Source organism: Pseudorasbora parva, chromosome 4 (genome assembly GCF_024679245.1).
Source record: "Pseudorasbora parva isolate DD20220531a chromosome 4, ASM2467924v1, whole genome shotgun sequence".
Taxonomy (NCBI): Eukaryota; Metazoa; Chordata; class Actinopteri; order Cypriniformes; family Gobionidae; genus Pseudorasbora; species Pseudorasbora parva.
Genome location: NC_090175.1, coordinates 46,753,618 through 46,773,073, shown reverse-complemented (window position 1 = coordinate 46,773,073; position 19,456 = coordinate 46,753,618). Strand labels below are relative to the sequence as shown.

Below are 19,456 nucleotides of genomic sequence, written 5' to 3'. Positions count from 1 at the left end.
ACCCGCAGCTGCCTGAGCTTAGTGCTGTGAGTGCTCCTCACAATAGACGGGTTGAAAACATGCGGAAATAGCTCCTCCATATTGGCTGCTGTCTTTAGCCTCTGGCCAAAAAATCTTTTTTCAGAATTACAATACATAAATCTCTCGTCTCAAGGGGATATGGGGAGGGAGGGCACGATCATTTGAATATACTCCTGGGTTTATACTGATACAAAGCCATATACTAAATCACTGAAGTAACCCTTTAAGAACACAGCCAGATAATTTCAATAATGACCAACACATCTAGCGACTGGTTTAAGACATGCTTTTTTGGTGGTAAATAATGGCGCAAGCATCAGTAAAATGACAAGGGCATTTAAATGACTCTCTTCTCATACATTTTTGCATCTGAAAGGACAACTCCAACAAATGCACATGCAATTAGCTCCAAAAATAACCCCGTCCACGCCTTTTCAGAGCTAATTTGTTTAGTAAATCCTGACAGTTGTTTTTTAACGCCAAAAGAGGGTTTTGCACTGGCGCAAGCTGTTAGTAAATCTGGCCAATAGTGTAGAATTTGAAGGGACAGACATTTTGTAGTGGTGTCTGAAACCTCAGTGCACTCATTCAATCCCATAATGCACCAAAATAAAGAGTGCACAACTGATGTACAATCAACAGCTAGCCACTAGAGAATACATGCACTGTGAGTGTGCTGGTGAATTAATTCATATATCTTGCAAGAAGATAGCGTCCAGCACACTAATCTACTGACTCGTTTTCATTCATCCATTCAGTGTATAAGTAGAGTAATGTTGTAAATAGTGGATGAGGGAATAGGGGGCGATTTTGGATACAGCCCCAATAATTCAGAAACTAAACAAGTATAAGTTAGTCATTGAATTATTCACTCAACCAGAGAGTTAGCTAAAAAACACTTTTTTTGTTTTTTAGCTAACTCTCTTAAAACACAAGAACACCGGAGACACACATACTGACTTGATTTTATTTTTGTTGGCAGAGAAAAAAAAAAGACAAGGTAAATGGCAATATTGTGTCTAAAATGTAAGTTACTTAAAGGGATAGTTCACTCCAAAATAAAAATGATCCCATGATTTACTCACCCTCAAGTCATCCTAGGTGTATATGACAGAGTTATATAAAAATGTTCTGGCTCTTTTTTTTATGATGGAAAGATGCATCTTTATGAATTTCAAAACAGAAAGTCATTCACTGCCATTATAAAGCTTGGATTAGCCAGGACATTTTTTAATACAACTCTGATTGTAATTGTCTGAAAGAAGAATGTCATATACACCTAGGATGACATGAAAGATTTTAAATTAATTGTTGAATAAGGCTTAATGGACTGCACTATGTGATAATTACCCCACTAAACATTAAATAGCCATTTTGAAAAACATCAACATAGTCAATGGAAAATCATCAATTAGTTGGACAAGTCTCTTTGCCTAATTAACAGAACATGTCTGAGACATCGTTTCCTTTTCTCAGTTAAAGAGGTCCACACAAACACAAAGCAAGTAGGCATTTTTTTTCTAGTCAAATAATATTTTATATTTCATAAGGCATCATAATGCGAATGATTGAATCTGGGAGGGAGAAAAGGAGGGAGGGAGAGAAGGAGGGAGGGAGGGAGAGCGGGAGAGGGAGAGAGAGAGAGAGAGAGAGAGGGAGGGAGAGAGAGAGAGAGAGAGAGGGAGGGAGGGAGGGAGGGAGGGAGAATTGTATTATTGCTTTTCCTTAGTCATTTGCTTCTTTATCTTCAGGTTGTGGTGATATCAGAATGCCACCGAGTAGATATAGCAGGCAAAAGATAAAACTGTAATGTCTCACTCCAGTTAACTTTCTGCCAACAGAAATGTTCATCTGCATGTCCAAAAGGATCATCTCTTGCACTCAGATTAAAGTCAGAAAAGCTATCTGCTCACTTTTAGGCTTCTTTTCTTTTTGTGTCACTTTGCTTTCTGACACTGTACCATCTGTCTCACGACATGAGTTTCTCAGCATTATCCAATTATCTAAGAGGTAAGGCATCTACTGCTCAGGTTGCTACTTTGACAAAATCAATAAGCATTCGTAATGTCTGATTCTTCTGTCTTCGGAGCACACTGTGATCCTCGGTAAACAGAAGAAATAAAAAAGACAAATGACAATAAAGCAAGGCTGGACAAAGGAGTGTAATTCAGCTCTGTGAATCAAAACAAATAAGGTTTTTTTTATAGAGTATGCTGAAAATTATTCAGTGTTGTGAACACAACATCCAGAGTGCAGAAAGTAATGGACCATTACAGGAAAAAGAAATGTCCATTTACACAGTACAAATGATGGGTCTATGCACTGCTGGCACTTTCCACAAATATAGTATATATAAAAAAGTATGCCTCCTCCTAAATGGCTTGTATCAAATAATTACAATTCTACACCAGTCATAATTTTGACCAAATCTGTTTTCAAATCAGAGATAATTTGTTCTAAAAACATTTTTTTTAATTGCTAATTATGAATATAAATTGTAGTGTTGACTGCAGTTGTCATGATCAACCATGAAAGCTTAATTTAGACTAAGTCTTCAACCCATCTGTTTTATTTTATTTTTATAAATTGTATTTAACTTTTATTTTAGTCCATTTCTTTTTGAAGTATATCATTTTTTATTGCTAATAAACCCCCAAATTTCACAAATCATGTTTTTTAGTTCACCCAAAAATGAAAATTATTTCATTAATTACTCACCCTCATGTCGTTGGACACCCGTAAGACCTCCGTTCATCTTCGGAACACAAATGAAGATATTTTTGTTGAAAGCTGATGGGTGAGAAAGGTTTCAGAAAGGCCTCCATTGGCATTCAGTACATTTACACTTACAAGACCCATAAAAGGCACTAAACACATCAATACAAAGTCCATCTACAGTGGATGTACAATAATGTTACAATGCAACGAAAATAGTTGTGCGCACAAAAATCTAAATAATGACGTTATCCGCTAAGTGATTGATGTGAACTCGACGCATGCACAAGAATATGACGCAGATCCGACGTTCAATACATGAAGCTAGAAGGAGCGCCGCTATCGCGTGAGTTCACATCTGAGACCTACACGGATGCAATAACTTGGCGGATAAAGTCATTATTTAGTTTTATTTTGCGCACAATAACTATTTTCGTCGCATTGTAACATTATTGTACAGCCACTGTAGTGAGAAGGACTTTGTATCGATGTTTTTAGTGCCTTCATGGGTCTTGTGAGTGGGTCAGTGGAAATATACTGAATGCCAATGGAGGCCTTTCTGAAACCTTTCTCAGCTATCAGCTTTCAACAAAGATATCTTAATTTGTGTTCTGAAGATGAACGAAGAACTTAAGGGTGTCCAATGACATAAGGGTGAGCAATTAATTAAATAATTTTCATTTTTTTGGTGAAATAACCCTTTAAAAAAAAAAAAAAAAAAAAAAAACGAACAAAACAACAACAACAACAACAAAAAACTGCTAGCCATATATTAAAATGAAATAAATTAAAACAGCTCATATAATATTTAGTTTGACCTCTTCAGGTTGATGACTGAGCACTTTCAATAACCATTTGTCGAAAAAAAGAGAAAAAAAGTAGGCCCTTTTTGAATAAAGAACTAGCTCCTAAAAGCAGGAAACAGCTCAAATGGGATGAGTGATGTCCTTTGATGACTCCACTGTTATGATATCCAGAAAATCTTGTTTTCATATTTATCTGTCTGACTTTTCTATTTTTTTCTCTCTCTCTGTCACTCTCTAGCCTCTCTTTCTCTCATCCTCCGCTTTATCTGCCTTAGGGAAATATTTTCTCCGACATCATAATTCTGACTGTTTCTCAATTATTTATTTATTTATTTTATAACACTCTTCTATAGCTTCTGTAGTTTCTTGACTTGAAATTCGAGTTGCATTCTGCATGTTCCACCGAAGCTATAAACACTCACAGAAACACTTACAGTTACTGTAAGAATTAGTCGGATACATAACTTACATCAAATTTACCATGGTAAACTAAGTTTATGCACAAACACCATATATTGATGCTAGCTTTCAGAATGTTTGATAATTTATTATACTTTTTTCATACAAAATTAAGACAATTTCAATAATGCATTTTAACCACTAGAGGGACAAAAGTTAGGGTATAAATATAATAAAGTTAATGCAGATTGGATAAAGCAACAAAAATAACTTATGCAACTTTGGTACTCTGGCAGAACTTGGTAACCATCTTTGTATGGGTAATTACAGGCAACCAGAGACACATACGGAACCAATATGTGCAAATAATTGTGACACAAATGAAACTGCACAAGCTGCAATCTGACAGCACCGCATGTCAGAACTGAAAAGTGACAATGGAAAATAATGTTTACAATGCTAATGAATGACAGGTAATGTGCTAGAACGGGGCAACATAATACTGCCATTTATAAAAATAAAAAAAGCCACATTCAATTAAGACTAAAGCAAAAATGTCAGTTTTTGAAACATTCAACACATGGCTGTCACTGAGATCAGTTGCAGCAGAAAATTCCCTCTAGAGTTAACATTTGCAGTTACTAAATGACATCCTGAAAAATATTTAGATTACATGCAGCCATTACAGCTACACCGAATTTAAAAAGAAATGTTTACCCATTTGGATAGAAATCAAAAACGCAGCCTTGATAAGCACAAATCTTCCAGCAAGACCATCATCATCTTATGACTGCTTTAGGGCTTTTATTTGAGATTGACATATCCCAACTGCCTGAAGACATCTGCATGCATCTGATGCCATTCTGAATTAATTACAATTAATTTTACTCAGTGCTAAGTGCAACCAGCTAATCAGGACTCCAAGTGCTCATACGTCTCAGAGAAATTGCACTAAAAATAAAGACAAGCGTGCCAAGATCAGAGGGACTTCACCATCAAGATTCATCTAATGTGTCATTTAGAATCAAGGGCCCTCCATTTGGGATCATCAGGACTTCCACTAGAATTTAAAATGCTTTTGAACCTCAATAGGAATTGGAATTCATAGGCTATGAGAAGGGTTGAAAAAGAGTCCCAGGGGGATGAATTCAAATACAAATCTATATACCCATGACTAAATGATTATAGAAATCTAATACATAAAAAGCAGCGATGTTTTTAAATATTATTACAATTTAAAATAACTTTTTCTATATGAATATATTTCAAAATATGATTTATTCCTGTGATGCAAAGCTGAATTTTCTACATCATTATTCAGTCTTCAGTCACATGATATATATAACCAGATTACCTGATGATTGAAGGCTTAGTCTACATGAAGCTGTCATTGGGTTTATCATGACAACTGTTATCAACACTACAATTTATATTCATAATTAACAATTAAAATAAATAAAAAAACTGTTTTTTTTAGAACAAATTAATTCTATCAATTTAGATTTGTAATTATTTGATACAAGCTATTTTTAGGGGGCGAGGGACATAGACATAACATCTGTATTTTTGGCAGGAGAGGAATTGGAGTTGGTAACTCATATTAAGTACCTTGCGGTTTTACTAGATTCAAATTTCACTTTCAAAAAACACATAAAAAAGGTGCCCAAAAGATACAATTTATTCTATAATATTATAATCAAATTTGGCCTTTCATTACAACAGAGGCTGCTAACCTGCATGATTCTTTCACACATCGAATACTGTCTCACAGTCTGGTCATTTGCTGGCGTCACTGCAAAAATCTTAGCCTAGAAATCTAGACGCACCCTAGCGGCAGCAAATTTAATCTGCCCGCAAGTGTCGTCTAGGAACTCTCAATACCCTTCTGAGCTGTATTCCTCACAATCTGGACGGCCCAATCACATCGTGTATAGAGTCGGCGGGCGGGGCCATAATGACGACGGCCGAGTTGCGTTTGCGTGCTTCTAGTAAACACAGAAACTGGCGAACGGCGGCGGTCTTTCGAATCAGCTTTGACTGCAACTCTGGAAGACTTGGAGTTAAGCTTTTTTCTGAGAAAAGAACAAAGAACGGCACTGAAGTCATTCTTAAAAAGGGAAGATGTGTTCGGAGTTTAGCCGACCGGATACGGCGAATGTTTAATCAGTCAGCGAGCTCTGTTTCACCTTCGTTGCCCTGGTTGGTGTAGCGCTATCCTATCGCGTGCAGAGGGAGTTTGAAAGACAACCGTTTATGCCGCCCCTCAGATTGAGCCCTGTCTATGGTGAGTTTCCAGACCAAACATCTTGATGTGGGTCTGGCTTGTCAGGCTACAAAAATCTATTAATCAGCTCTACAAAAAAGCAGTTACAGTTTTTGATTTTAAAGAAGTATCAGCTCCTAAAGTAAACAAAAAAAAAAGCTTCTTATATAGATCAATGAATGGAATGGCCCCACCGCCTCTGGGGGATTTGATCAAACAGAGAAATAGAGAGACAGCACTAGGTCAATAATTTGCATTGTGAAGTAGAATTTAGAAAGTCTACGTTTGCTCAAAACGTCCAAGTTGGAACACTTTACCATTGGTAATTAGAGGAAGCCCCACTTTTATCTGGTTTATGAAACAGCTTAAAAGACAGGGCTGAATAACAAACAAAACTGTGAACAATAGGTAATTATACACTATAAAATAGTTACATTTATAATAAACACAAGGTGTATTCAAATGAATTTTAAAATATGCATCTTAAACAATTATTAAACTTATGTATATAAGCCAGCAGTGCATAGACCCATCATTTGTACTGTGTAAATGGACATTTCTTTTTCCTGTAATGGTCCATTACTTCCTGCACTCTGGATGTTGTGTTCACGACACTGAATCATTTTCAGCATACTCTATAAAAAATACTTATTTGTTTCGATTCACAGAGCCGAACTGCACTCCTTTGTCCAGCCTTGCTTTACTTACATGTTTTGTCCACCAAGATAATTGTCACAGATGAACAGAATTTTGTTTTTGTTTTTTAATTTTGAAGGCTAAATGCAGAAGTAAAAAGCTAAAGATAAAATACGACTACAAATAACTACACTAAATAATACTGGTATATTAACAATATTTTTTACTGTATTTTTGATCAAATAAATGCAGCCTTGGAAAGCATAAGAGACTTCTTAGAAGAACATAGGAACTACAGACAGAACTGGCTGACAAATCCACAGAGGAGGTCAGAGAAAAGGTATGTGTGATCCCTTGTGTGTGTGTGTGTGTGTGTGTGTGTGTGTGTGTGTGTGTGTGTGTGTGTGTGTGTGTGTGTGTGTGTGTGTGTGTGTGTGTGTGTGGTTATGTGAGGGTGAAGGGTTCTCTCTTGAGGTGCGGACTAGGCTTCTGTCATCGGTAGATAAGAAGGGAAGAATGGAGTAAGCACTTGGGGTTTGAGGGACATTAAAAAACCCAGACAGCGGTAAGGATGACCACACACTGAGCATTACTAGCCACCAAACGGACAGCAGCAGCACCTCTTAGCAACTGTTTCATCACCACGGTGACAGAACTACTGTTACAGTGATAGCCCAGTGACTTTATATCAAACTGACCATAGACGTGACCTTCACTCTCCCGTTTAAGGAAGTCACACAACAACTCTGCCTCTGTCTTTCTATTTTTTGCTCTCTGTTTTGACTTTTGCACACACATACTGTATGTCTGGTTCGCTATCTTTGCGGGGACCCTCCATAACGTAATGGTTTTTATACTGTACAAACTGTATATTCTATCCCCTTACACTAACCCCTACGGTGCAAAACTTTCAGCAATTTTACATTTTCAAGCTTGAAAATGTAAACGGGCTCATGCATGCGCGCACACGCACAGTCACACACATAACTTAAAAAGTAGTATGGGTACTACTACTAATATTGATACTGATTTAGTGGACTTTTTGGAAGTATGTTTGAGTAGTATAGAAATTTTGAATTGCAAATGAATATGAATGAGGTATATTCAGAACAGTAAGTATGAATCAAATCTCCATTGTACTACTGTAGTATTTACATTTTTTTTTTACCATACTACCATAATATTTTGGACATGTAACATGGTAGTACCATATTTTTTGGAAGGTTACATAAATTTCTGTACCACGGTACATCTTAAAATACTGTATTGTGATCTGATTCTATCACTTTACCATGATACCACCACATTACATTTGTAAAAAGTAAGAAATGTATTTCAATTAATCATAAACCAGTTTTGGCCACAATCTTACAGGACACTGTTGTGTTGTGGTAATACTGTAGTATTCTACATTTACATTTATGCATTTTGCAGACACTTTTATCTAAAGCAACTAAAAAAGGAGCAATGCAGGAAGCGATTCGCCATGAAAAGGCGAATAAACACAAAAAATTCTGAAATACAAAGTTTCAGACATTGCTTAGAGTAGCATAAACTAGAATATGGAGGGATTAAAGGAAAGTTCCTTTGAATTGTATGTAATTACCATAGTATATATGGTAATCAAATCATTCAGTACCATGGTATATATGAAGGTAGTACTCTTTTGCAAATGCAGTTTTCTAAGAGAGACTCTAAAGAGAGCAGCAAACAATTGTGAGCAGCCATTTACAAAGAAACATCATGTAATAGAGTTCCTGTGTGGAACACATTGAGGAGCTTGTTTCCATCTGTTAAACAGTCACTGCACGTACTTTAGACATCTGTTAGATTTCACCACTAACTCTGGCTTTGAACAGTTAAATAGTTCTTCAAACTTTCCTCTAAGGACTGAAACTTTTCTAGGGGTGCGTCTCAATCAGCTCCCTAGTTCAGTAGTCAGGGCACTGATCAGGGAGTCAGCCCATTGACTTGTGTCCTGATCAGTGCCCTGAATACTGAACCAGGGGGCTGCTTGAGACACACCCTAAGCTTACTGACACTCACCTGTTTGAAGTGATCCTGCACTGGGCAAAACTTAAAGGGAGAGTTCACCCAAAAATGAAAATTCTTTCATCATTAACTCAACCTGTATGACTGTCACAGAGTCAGCCACAATCATCAGCAGGACCCGCACACTCGTTCACAATCCCCAGAACTGACTTGCTACACCTGCACCTGCAGAGACTCACTATGCACCCAGTCACCATTCATTCATTGGGTGCATTTACATACACGTTCTTAAGCTGATTATGCCTAATAAGCCGTCAATGAACACGGTTATGTAACCGCGGTAACCCGTTTTCTTTTATCGGAGTAAGGTCATAAACAGCGTAAGCATAAACCGGTCGGGACAGGTCGTTTTTTGCCTCTTACCCGATTTCGGGTGGCATGTAAACGCATTAACCTGCTTTCTGTTGGCTTATTGAAGTGCGCATGTGTGATAGGTGACACCCAGACAGAGTGAGCTAGCGTTTCGCATGAAATAAGGACATATATCACAAACGCAGACTCTTTTAAGACCCAGAAAATTGTAAAGATGTGTTCTCATCTTAAGCAGCAGAAGTAGAAGAGGTTCAGTCAAAACGCTGCATCTGGAACTGCATGAGGGATAATATGAGCCGAAAATCTCCCGCTGACCCTGTGCACACTTTATTTAACATCTCAACTTACGTAACATTTGGAATACTCCGGACATTATTATGTTTAACATCACTACAAGGAAATAACCCGGATTATTAATAAAGTCGGTTTACTTGCTTTGTCAGTTTACTGGTTTTCATGTAAAAAGCGAAAACTGGTTATTTCAATAAACTTATATTTGTGAGTCATCAGCTTACTGGTGTGCATGTAAACACTCATTGTCTGGTCTTGTCTTAGGCCCGGTTTACACGTACATGGTTATTTTGAAAAACATTATTTGGAGACATTTCCCTTCATTTGCGGCCTTCGTTTACACGCAAATGGAGGATTCGCCTCTGAAAACGAGTCTTTCTGAAAACTCCAGAGTGGAGATTTTGACAATCTTTTGCACGTTTGTATGTAAACGGAGACAAAAGGGTATTTAGGCAGCCAACGTCACAGTATGCGCCAGAGCTCGCACTTACGTCAAAAGCGCAACTTACGTTTGCATGTGATCATGGAAGCGTTAAGAGTAGCAGTCACATTTATGTTGGTGCAAACTCTTCTCGCGTATTTGATTTTGCAAATAAAGCTGCTTCATTAAGTCGAGGAGCAGAGACGAATGAGTGCTCGGAGGTCAGCAATTTTGCAACAACTTCTCCGAAGAACCAGTCCGCATCACGGCCAGCGCGCCGCTATTTTCGGGATTCTGATTGGCTTACGTGGGCTTGAGCTTCTTGTTACACCGCCACCTACAGGTTTGGCATGCTCTTGACGACATATATACACGGGTACGTGTAAATAAACACTTTTCTGAAAACTGACATGTGCACAATGTTATTTTTGAAACCTGGGAGGATGAAATGCCCGTTTAGGAAAATAGCTGCCCACGTGTAAACGTAGCCAAAGTAAACACTGAAACTACAGACTCCTTCCTTACCCGTCCACCTACCTGAAGTTCTCCTGGCCCATCTTCAGTGCATCATCCAGGTTTCTGATCCTCACTCTTCCAGTTTTTACATCACCTGCGAAGTACCACCTTCTGAGTCTGCACCACAACTGCCTGGTTCACGCTGCTACAACCACACTCTGAAACCTAATAAATATCACTTTAACTTACCTTTAACTTACATTCATTCACATTTCATGACTGTTTCACTTTTAAAAAGAGCATTTTGTAATGTCAAAATAAAAGTTTTACTTGAAAGCTTTTAGAGCACTGTCCTTTGTTAAAGTAGTACTTACTTTAAAGTGTTTACATTGCATCTAAAGTATTTCATTATTTAAACTGTAGTGTATATTCTATTCTACTAAAATTAATATACTCTTAGAAGAAAACGTATATAGAATCTTAAACAGTTCTGTCAGGCACTTTATACTGTATATAGAACATTTTAAGGATGAGTCATGGGATCATGCTAGAAGAAAAGGTTCTATATAGAACCTTAAAAGGTTCTATCGGCACTATGTAGTTGGAACCCCTAAAAGGTTCACTGCAAAAAATGTTTTTCTTACTTAGTATTTTTGTCTTGTTTCTAGTCCAAACATCTAAATATTCTTAAAACAAGAAGTATTTACTAGACAAGCAAAAGTAATTGTCTTATTTTGGGGAAAAATAACTCAAAATTAAGAGAGTTTTTGCTAACATAAGAAATGCATTTTTTTCTTTGATAAGAAATGCATGTTTTTGCAGTGTCCTATATAGAACCCTTTTTAAGTGCCAAAAGGGTTCTTTCTTGTCATTATAAAACCCTTTTTAGCATAAAAGGGTCTTTGGAGTATATTCAAATATTTCTATTTATAACCTTTTAAGGGTTCCGAATACGTAGCGCTGATAGAACCTTTTCTTCTAAAAGTGTGTTTATGGATTTTGTTTAGATTATTTAATTTAGTTAGAGCTACTTTCTAATTTGAGTTAAATTAAGAATTATACCCTCCTAGAGTTTTATATGTATTTATATTGACCATTTTTTTCTAAGAGTGTAGTTAAAATGCACAATTTCTTAGTGAAAAAAACCCTGAATCATTGCACATATAGTTACAAATAATTACATCACACAAGTTTCTGGAGCCTATTTTTTTCCTCCCATCTCATATTTTTTCCCATCACCATGTCCCTTTAGGGGGCTCAGTAAGTTTTAATAGAAATTATATTAAAGTATTTGGCCACTATAAAGTGGGTCGAAAACAGCTCTCTAAAGTATTAAACATAAATTTAAAATATAATACATTTTCATTTAATTGCAATCAACATGCAATTAAGTGCCCAAAAACATTACATTCAGTTCCCACTTAAAATAGCCTTTATTATTTCTGTAAGTACATTTTTTTAAAGTAATGCCAAAGTGTACTTGTTATCAAAAGGGTGATACAAAGCTGCGTGAACATTTAGCCAATTTTCTCCTTTTGGGTAAGAAAAGGTTTTGAACAAAATGTCAGAATTTTCCAGTGAACTATTTCTTTAATAACAGCAGGATTCAGTAATATAATTTCCATCCTTGGTTTGCAGTGGCCTGGTGCTTCTTCAGTGTGATTGGACAGTTTTTTTGTGTGCTGCCATATGAAACCATTTGGAGAAGTATTCTGCTGACCCCACACATTAAGCACATTAAGTCTTTAGGGGGGATTATTACACACCATTAGCTGGTGTATTGTGTATGAGATGATCTAAGACCTTAAAGAGGACCCTCTGGCTGTGGTAAATGGTCATCCCTCTTTCTCTCCATCTTTGCCTATCTGTCTCTCTATCTGTCTGTCTCTTGGGAGGGAGTGAAGCTATAAGTAAAGGGCTAAATGGACCCACTCACAGTTCTGATGGTCTCTTGCTAACCAAAATGGATATGGGGTCCTGACCTTGACTCTGCTATTTATGCTTGCCTTGGGAACATCCCAGTGCTTGAATGTGTGCACGTGTAAGTTTATAGGTGGAAAAAATGGTCCAGCGAGGAAACTTGTCTGTTTTTGTAAAGAATGATTTTGCGAGTTTTGGAGCCTTTATAGCACTTGTCACATCCTGTTACGAAAGATCTGAATAAGAATGTTGAGTGTGTCTTTTAGCTGATCCCACCTGATCTTCCTTCCCCCATCGCTCTGAACTCCTGACAGCAGTTACTACGGCTGTCTGTGTTTCCTTGAGCACATATTCTTATTTTAAATGATGTCAATCCTCCCACACAAACGGTTATCATCATCATTGTGGATGTTCCAAAACAGATTCCTGTGTAGACTTATTGTAAGACCTAGAGAGGATGAGAAAGAGAGAAAGGTTTATACAAGTATCATACTATATATATTTTTCAAAGAACTCAAATATATTGATTTAAATATATATATATATATATATATATATATATATATATATATATATATATATATATATATATATATATATATATATATATATATATATATATATATATATATATATATAGTTCTTTGAAAAGCTTGATACCCTCAAACAAACACGGGCTTGCTCACTTTTTCCCCGTTATTCACTTCCATGCGCTTTCCCCGTCTCTCTCTCTCTCTCCTCCCCACACATCCACAGCCTCACAATAACACAAACAAGCTCCCGTTGCAGTGTAGCACTGACGTGTCTACCTGTTATTGATACGAGGGGCACATGATGGAGGAGGCTGTCTTTGCACCCACCAGACAGAGAAAGAGAGAGAGAGCGAGAGAGAGAGAGAGAGTAAAGGCCGTGTGATCAATAGATGGCACTGTGGCTCTTTCTTTCATATGTTTAAGCGTATGTATACGTATGTGGGTGTGCGCGTGTATGCATGTGTGCCAAGGTCTGAGCTGTACTTAATTACACTGAAGCAAAATCATCAAGATATAATGAAGCACAGGGGTTCAAATACAAGCACCTTACTCACATAGAGGCACACATGAACACCACACACACACACACAGCCCTTGAAACTTGTGATACTCCTCCTCAAGCATCTTGCTTAGTTTTTTTTTATTATGTCTAAATGTCCTAATACAAACAAATGAATAAAATTAATAAATATATAAACCTCGAAAAATGGAGAAAAAAAAACTTTTGATGTTTTTATTTCCAGTAAAAATATTGAAACATCCTTGAAACAAGATAAATGCCATATATATGAAATAATTAAATTAATCAATTAAATAAGCCACTAACATTTTTCCACCCAAACACAGGGGATGTGTAACATATATACAATTATATAAATCACATATTAGTTTTTTGATGTCAGTAATGTTCATGTAGGCTATATAGTGTTTTGTGTTAGATTTTTTTGTCATTTAGGTTTAACATTTTTAAAGTCCCCAGAGCAATCCAATCAATTCCTGATGGACAAAATCAAGTGCCGCCCATATTTTTTTTTCTAGTTGGAGAAGCCAATATTATATAAGTCACAACAGGGAAGAAAAGAAACTCCCAATGACTTCAATTCGACTTCAATAGTGTACCTTTTATGTCCTTTTTGGACACTTTGACTTTGGTCAAAAAAGCTTTTTTTCTTAAAAAAACTTTTGTGTGAAGAAAGTAGAGAGAAAATCATGCACGTTTGAAATGGCATGAGGGTGAGTACTTACTACTTTAGTGACAGAATTTGATTTTTTTTAGGTGCACTTTCCCTTTAACGTATTTATGAATATTTGTGTGATGGAAACACTGACAAGCTTGCTAGTCTTGAAGATGGACAGAAACATCATTTTGTGTCTTTCATTGTCAGGTCTGGATGAGTCCATCTCTGCGAGAGAGTGAGACAGGGTGTTTATAGTGCCGTAACTGTCTAATGACCGAGCGATGGAGTGACAGAACAACATGGGCCCGGGCTTTGTTCAGATTTATGGATTGACAGTGACACCCTGCGTGGATAAATTTTGTGTGTATACGGCTCAGAGTGTAATGACACAGCCAACGACTGGCTTAGGGCTGACATGCCAACACCTCCCACAGACACAACATGCTTATGGTTCATCTTGTCGCCACGGGAGACCACATCTAATGGGTAAACAAACGCAGCCATTACCAGGTCAGAGTCGGAGAGTAAATATATAAATGACTGTGGAGGAAAGGGTGGAAAAAAAACACTCCAAACACAAGCAATTTCACATTACACACCAAAGGATTGGTGTATATATTGCAAGTAATTAATTACAAAGAGAAAAGGTCGGTACGTGACTGTTTGTTCCCGTAAATCGCACGACAGTGCCAGGATCCCTGAGTGACAGGGGAGATGGAGGGAGAACTTTGTGCAGAATTCAATTTAGGTTGCGGTGCTGGGGAGACAATTAAGAGTGACGCACAGAGGATGACAGAGGAAAGGAATAATTACATGAGAGCATGAGGGAGAGAGAAAGAAAAAAGAAAGTAGTTGAAACATGGAAGGTGGGATGGACTCATGTGGAGAGACAGAGGGAGATGCACTGATGTGTGACGGCCCCTCTGTCAGGATCACACACGCACGCGCACACACAGATTTTAATGCACATGTTGGGAGAGCCATGCAAAGCCCTTTAAGAATAGAAATAGTTCATTTAGACTTAAAAAATACAAACTTTGATATAAAAGTTGCCATGAAACGGAGTTCCGTCGGTCTCTTCTTAACTGTTTTAATTTATATACGAGTGAAACGGCTTCCCAAACAATGTCGGGCAGGACTTGTCCATTGGGAATTGACTGGATCATTGTATTGTTGTGATTGGCTATTGCTGTGATGTCATGTGAGTGACGGTTTGTCCCGCCCTTGCTCCAGTAAACACATCAACAGAGAAAAGATGTCGCTGCAAGAGGGAGAGGAAGTTATTTTGATTAGATCCGGGCTGTGGATTCAACGCGTACCAGATGTGGGCTGGATTTGGGCCGACACTCTTGCTGTCTGGGATGAATAATAAAAAATAAAAAAATGTGCTCAGATAAATCATTTATAACAACTACTGCAATATATATATAGAAAATTAGAATTGTCAATTTTGATTTCATGGTGATGCAAAACATCCTCCCAGAACATTGAAACTCTATAGGCCCTACTTGAACTCAAACACTCTGTGAGATATAACACAATCAAAGCCAGTCAGAACATATTTAAATATATTTTAATGTTCACGTGGAGTGGAATTTTGACCAATGAGATGCAACTTTGGATGGGGCAACGAATTAAATATAACGTTAGAAAACTAATCTTGTAAATCCTATACAATGTGCAGCACGAAACCTTGACAAATATTCTTAATGCTCTCAAGGGAAACCCCCCACACTATGAATGTGTTGAACATGGTCCTTTAAAACAGGTGGTATACTGCAGGGAAAAGCACCAGTACAAAACATCTGCAAACCATCCCAACATTTTTGTCTGACACTTGTGTAGATTTTTAAAGAGTCCCAGATCTCTATAGGTGTAAACTCTCACTATTTGTAACTCGCATGGGCCAAGATAATAAGACAAAAAGATGGACACAATGAAGGATAGGTACATTTGATGGAAAGATTAAGAGAGAGACGGCAAATGGACAACGGACAGAGGTAGTGTCTTTAATGCGTGTGCGCGCGCACGCACACACACACACACACACACACACACACACACACACACACACACACACACACACACACACACACACACACACACACACACACACACACACACACACACACACACACACACACACACACACCTCCTCCAGTCAGAGGAGGTCGCAGACAGTCAGACAGCCAAACTTGGCAAAGTCTCTTGGGTTCCAAGGGCTGAAAGTCTGTGAGTCTGTGCGCCATCCAGCTGTGATCTCTCTGCTCCTTGTCCAGTCAGCCATAGACAGCTGCCCTACTATGCTCAGAATTGTGACAGCCTGTCCAAATAGATAGCGATCCCACACTGTGTGTGTTTCTGTGGGTGTGTGTGTGCGTGACCATCCTCCGAGCTGGCTGACCACCACTGGACTAAACGTCTGACTTATCTATGTCAGGCAATTATGATTTCTTGGTATCTAGAGAAATTAATTCAACAGCCCATTTGAAAAAGGTTTATTATTTTTTATATAACAAATATAAATTAATTCCAACACAGGAGGAATTGTGAACACATTAAGCAAAATAATTCAACATTTTAAAAGTCATAATTTAAACTTTTTAAATCAAATAATTTTGACTTAGTATGTCGTAATATCGACTTGGTATGTCAACATTACTTTTTTCCCCCTTTTTATTGCGTGATTATGGCTTTTAAAGTAATAATTTAAATGTTTTAGGTAAAATAAAATTGAAATCTAAATTACTAGATTTCTAAATTACTGACTTATGGCCAATACATGACACACTGCTGTGAGCGAGTAAGACACGCTGCTGCTGTACAATATAGCATTTAAGAATTACCCATAGGTCTATAAAGGTGGAGCTGGGGAAGGTTGCATGCTGCAAACGATACAGTAAATGCTGACCAATTATTTGAAGGTTGAGCAGCGAGCTTATTGGCTACTGATACAGCAGGAACTGTGCCCAGAGAATGATGTAATGCCACACCGGTCTCGTATCTCTCACGAAGGAGCATAAAAGGAGGAGCGATAACAGTAAATAACGAGAGAGGACCAGGGGCCTTTTTCAACCAACTCTGAGTTAAAACTTGTACTCTGAGTTAACTTACCCTAAGATGGGAAACTCTGAGTTAACTTACCCTAAGATGGGAAACTCTGAGTTAACTTACCCTAAGATGGGAAACTCTGAGTTAACTTACCCTAAGATGGGAAACTCTGAGTTAAAACTTGTAGTCTGAGTTGACTTACCCTAAGATGGGAAACTCTGAGTTAAAACTTGTCTAAGATGGGAAACTCTGAGTTTTAGTTTTCAGAACTGATTGAGCTAGTTCAATCAACTCTGAGATGTAACACGATTATGAAAAGCCATGATCAATAGAGCTCCAAAATTACGATTCACCATGGCAACAGTACCCGACAAAAAGACATCCGCATACTTCTGGGTCGAAAGTAAGTTTAATTCTTAATCATTGTTATAATATCAGAGGTGGAATCTGGCAGAACAGCAAGTTATTGAACTAATATTCATGGTATCCCACAGGCAAAAAAAGAAGAAGAAGAAAAAAAGATCCTGGCAGCAGCTAAAAATTACATAAACATATTTCAATCAGGTAAAACTTTAAGCATAAAAGGTTCATGGGTGTAGGCTACATGACTTTACAAACATTTAACATATTAAATAAATATCATTCAGTGTCTTACAGTCTAATGCTCTTTTCACAATTAAATTTTCTCTAATCCAACTTATTATATTTCTGAATTAGGGAAATTAATTTAACATTTAACTCCTACTCAGCCAACAGCAAGAAGGCTCGCAAAATGGGGGGAGGACACCACCACTGACGGATGAAGCGGAGATGGCCACAATACCAAGTATTGAAGGAATATTAAAATCCAACAGGAAAAAGATTCATTGTTGCTTTTGTATTTGTAGGAAATAAAGATGACTAAATAAATTGTGAATAATTTGCTTATTAAACAGCTGTGTTGGTAACGGCATATAATATCTCATACTACTCTTCCATGTGTCATATAGTAGTGTGTGATGATGGGAATATGCGTGTCATCCAACCGCATAGGAAATCCTATGAAGGAGATTCTAATTATTAGGTTATTTCCAGAGGTTGCAACAAGATGTTATCAAGTGAACGTCATTTATCAGATTAGCCTCATTTAAAATGAATTTTACACCGCTGAGCTGCAATCCTGTGAAACTCCTCTCTAGGGTTTGTGCCCAGGAAACACAACATTTCTAAGAAAGAGCGTGAGAGCGAGGCACACTCTCCTTACTAATGTGATCTGCATACCCAGTGTTATATAGAAAACTACCATTAAAAAATGGTTCCACTCAAATAAATATGCATGTGGATATGGCAAAAACAACAACATAAAGCCTCTCATGACATGAATGCAACTCCCTACAAATGAATGCAGCCTCGTCATCTACAGGATCCATGCTATTTTTGTCACTTTGATGGTGTCTGCAAGATGAAAACATGCGCAATGAATGAATGTACCTGCACTGCAAAAAAAGCTTTTCTCGCTTAATATTTTTCTCTTGTCATTTCCAGTCAAAATATCTAAAGATTCTTAAATCAAGATGCATTTGCTAATGAGAGAAGAACATGACACTGACGTATTATGCCACAGTCGCTGCTTCTACTTCTTCCGGTCAAGCATATGTGGGGTAACGCAGCAGTGTTAATCATATTAGATACATTTGAGCGTCTTGAAAAACACGTACTCTGTGAAGTCGCTCGGCAGCCGCCTACTATGAGACGCTTGATCGATTTTAGGCATGATAAAACATGCACGGTAAATCAAGAAAATGAGATTTAAACATTAAGATGGAAGCCCAATTTATACTTCTGCGTCGAGTGTACGGCGTACCTATGTTGTAGGCTATGTTGCAAGGTACCCTGACGCGCACCTCTCCTAAAATGTAACAACGCGCCAAGTATGGTGATATCTCGTTTTTTAGTTGTTGCTCTATTCACCTGGGGTGTCTTGCCTTAAAGGGGGGGTGAAATGCTGTTTCATGCATACTGATCTTTTTACACTGTTAAAGACTTGGATTCCCATCCTAAACATAGACAAAGTTTCAAAAACTAAGTTGAACGTTTGATGGAGTATTTCTGTGTCAAAAATACTACTTCCGGTTTCTCACAAGTTTCGGAGAGTTTTTTTCGAGTATGAGTCCGCTTGAATTCAATAGATCGGAAGGTCCTTGTAGGAGAAGGTCCTTCTCCCCGGAAAGGTGTGCGCGCGCACAACTAGAGCGAGGGAGAAAATGCACGCCCATATACACTGCTCTCAGGTGGAGATCCACTCTGAGCAACACTTCTGTCCCACCACGCTCCACTTTATTCCTATGGGTGATGTCAAGCGACTTCAACGCTTCAGCACAGCATTCCGGGAAGGCAGCGCTGCATTTGAACTGATTTGAACG

The 19,456-nt window shown here is 37.7% G+C and overlaps 1 long non-coding RNA gene across 1 annotated transcript in view; it reads right to left on the bottom strand.

Moving 5' to 3' along the window:
• Positions 1-11,809: 11,809 nt before the first annotated feature.
• The window catches only part of LOC137074113 (uncharacterized), a 221,937-nt gene continuing 214,290 nt past the window's right edge, over positions 11,810-19,456 (bottom strand). Inside the window, exon 3 of the long non-coding RNA XR_010904920.1 lies at positions 11,810-12,740. This is a non-coding gene — a long non-coding RNA (uncharacterized lncRNA). The remainder of the gene's footprint in view (positions 12,741-19,456) is intronic.